The 701-nt window shown below is 56.1% G+C and overlaps 1 protein-coding gene across 1 annotated transcript in view; it reads right to left on the bottom strand.

The window, feature by feature from the left end:
* Positions 1 to 701, bottom strand: part of LRBA (LPS responsive beige-like anchor protein) — a 373544-nt gene that overhangs the window by 160310 nt on the left and 212533 nt on the right. The window lies entirely within an intron of this gene.

The raw sequence follows: 701 nt of genomic DNA, 5'->3' as shown, positions 1-701 counted from the left end.
GAAAGCAGGGAGTCGATCCTCTCCTCGCGGAGGAGGGAGCGGCACCGGCGCCGGGCACGTCCATACTTACTTCTTCCAGCGGTACGGTCGGCACAAGACATGTTTCTAATTTAAACGCACACAGAAAACAGACGGCGGTATTTTCTTTATTAAAATCAGCCAGCCGCAGCGAAAGGAGGAGAGTGCAAGGAACCGAGCCCAACCGCTGCGAGCAGGTCACCGGGAGGCTCTGCATGGAGGAGCGCACCGCGTCTCCGCACGGTCACGGCCCCGGTCCCGGCGGGGCTCCCGGGCCGTGAGAGTCGCCCCACACAGCGGGACTGCACGGCCCAGGGGAGGGCAAAGCAGCTACGGACACACGCACACTTGTCCCTTGGAGATGTGAAAATTGCCCTCCCTTCCAGCCTAAGTTCCCGCAGGAGAAGCAGTTCTGGCTGCTCTGCAGCAGGTACTGGCCCGGGGCTCCCTCCGACCTGACACCACGGAGCTTTATGTCCAAACCGTTCAATATTCTTATTAATACAAACTTGCATAAAATATCGTTTCCTTTCGAATAACTCAATCCTGCGCTTTAGGAGGATGAAAAGAACTTTATGGCACAAGATTTATCTAAATTAAGGTGACTGGGGGCAGTAAAACAAGGTGTGCCACGCTGCTCCGGTGACGGTCTCACTTTCACTGCTGCAGTCCGGCATTAAGCG

The sequence above is a fragment of the Corvus brachyrhynchos genome, unplaced genomic scaffold (assembly GCF_000691975.1).
Source record: "Corvus brachyrhynchos isolate BGI_N302 unplaced genomic scaffold, ASM69197v1 scaffold229, whole genome shotgun sequence".
Taxonomy (NCBI): domain Eukaryota; kingdom Metazoa; phylum Chordata; class Aves; order Passeriformes; family Corvidae; genus Corvus; species Corvus brachyrhynchos.
The sequence above is the reverse complement of the archived record's forward strand: the minus strand, read 5'-3'. Positions and strand labels throughout refer to the sequence as shown.